Genomic DNA, 1,661 nt, shown 5'->3' on the forward strand with positions numbered 1-1,661 from the left:
AGGACCTAGTAATACATATGTAGAAATGCCTCATTTCCTCCCTTAACACAAAGCCATCACTACCAAGTCCTCTTCTGATCTAAGCCTATTGCGCTGTCTGCCCTTCTACATCGTGCTGACCACTCTTGCTTGTGCTACCCTCCTGACGAAGTCGCTGAAGATATGTTCTCGCGCTCAACGCCGCCAGTACGGCTCACTTACCTCCCCAAGTCTTCATGAATCCTCGTCAGCACAGCCATGAAGTCGCAGTTCTACACGCCACCACCAATAATTCCTCGCCACTATTGAAGTGTGTCTATAATCGCCATATTAACTATTACCCTTGAAGCACCCACCCACACATTGCAAGGTTACAAAATTTCTTGCTGCCAATCACTGCTTTAACAACACAATAAACAAACGAAATCATGCCCTGTGACCAGATTCAAGTGACACACTCTCACCTCACACCCCATTCATCTGCGATAATCATTCTTCGATTGGTATGATATTTACGTTTTATTAGTGTTTTTCTGTTTATAATTATTGTTTCCTCAGCTCGGTTGTTTGCGCGTATATTATACACATGCGCAATTTTATGAAATAATCTATTCCTCTTTATATGATTTGCGTCTTGTAATTACTCCATTACTAATTACGCCTTAACCTGTATCTGTGAATATGTACATGTATTTTCTTTGCAATAATACTATTTTTCTTATTCTTGCCGTGCTAATCATCCACTCATTCACATACAGATTTTGATGACCTGACTTACCTCTAAACTATCTACCTGGCCACTCTAGGATTATGATTTGTACTAAGTGCCATGCCTCTGACATAACTGAACCTAACTCGCTTTCATGGCGTCCTCTCCAAGTTCTATATCTCGTTCTCGGTTATCCTGAAATTTAACCTTAAGGTCTCAGTGGATGTCTAACGTAACTAACGGATGAATGTCGATTATGTTGCAAATAATGGTATTGCGCTGCAGACACCTAACCTCACAGTTTACAAAGTTACAGACCGAAGTTAATTCCAAGCCCGGCTCATGGTCATAAACGAAGGATCTTTCGCCTCGCCGCACCGAGAAGTTATGCACACTTTTTAGGTACTTGGGCATTTCTTATTCTGCGAGTGTCGGTCGCGATGACGTCATTATTTTTCTGCACATCGCACTGTCTTTGTTCGAAAGTATGGTTTCGCGGGAGCTAGCTTTGCTCACATCTCACAGGAACCGAGTCCCCTCGTTTTTTGTTCTTTCGATTTTCGGTCATTCTACCCAAAGTTGTAAATATTTGAATTTGAAGGTAGATTTACCCAACGATACACACCCTACATATCGTGGCACACAATGAAATTGCGAATGCCCATGTATTTCAGGGTTTAAACTAAATTTCTACAAAGCTTCCTGGCGCTCGATCTTTCCGCAGTCTGCCTATGGGGACAGCCATGTTGGAAACCTGTCTGCTATGGTCACCATTTTCCCTGTTTGACTTTGAAGGTCATTCATTAAAACTTAAAAGGTAATTTTCTATATTACGTCCGTATACCCGATATCGACGATTTTGGTATCGTTGGATTCCTCTCACTCTCCACATTGCAAATATATAGTTTTTAATGCGCGGAAACCTCCCGTTAGCGACAAACTTGGCCCCGATAACAGGGGAGGGCATGAAAGG

The sequence above is a fragment of the Penaeus vannamei genome, chromosome 13 (genome assembly GCF_042767895.1).
Source record: "Penaeus vannamei isolate JL-2024 chromosome 13, ASM4276789v1, whole genome shotgun sequence".
Taxonomy (NCBI): Eukaryota; Metazoa; Arthropoda; class Malacostraca; order Decapoda; family Penaeidae; genus Penaeus; species Penaeus vannamei.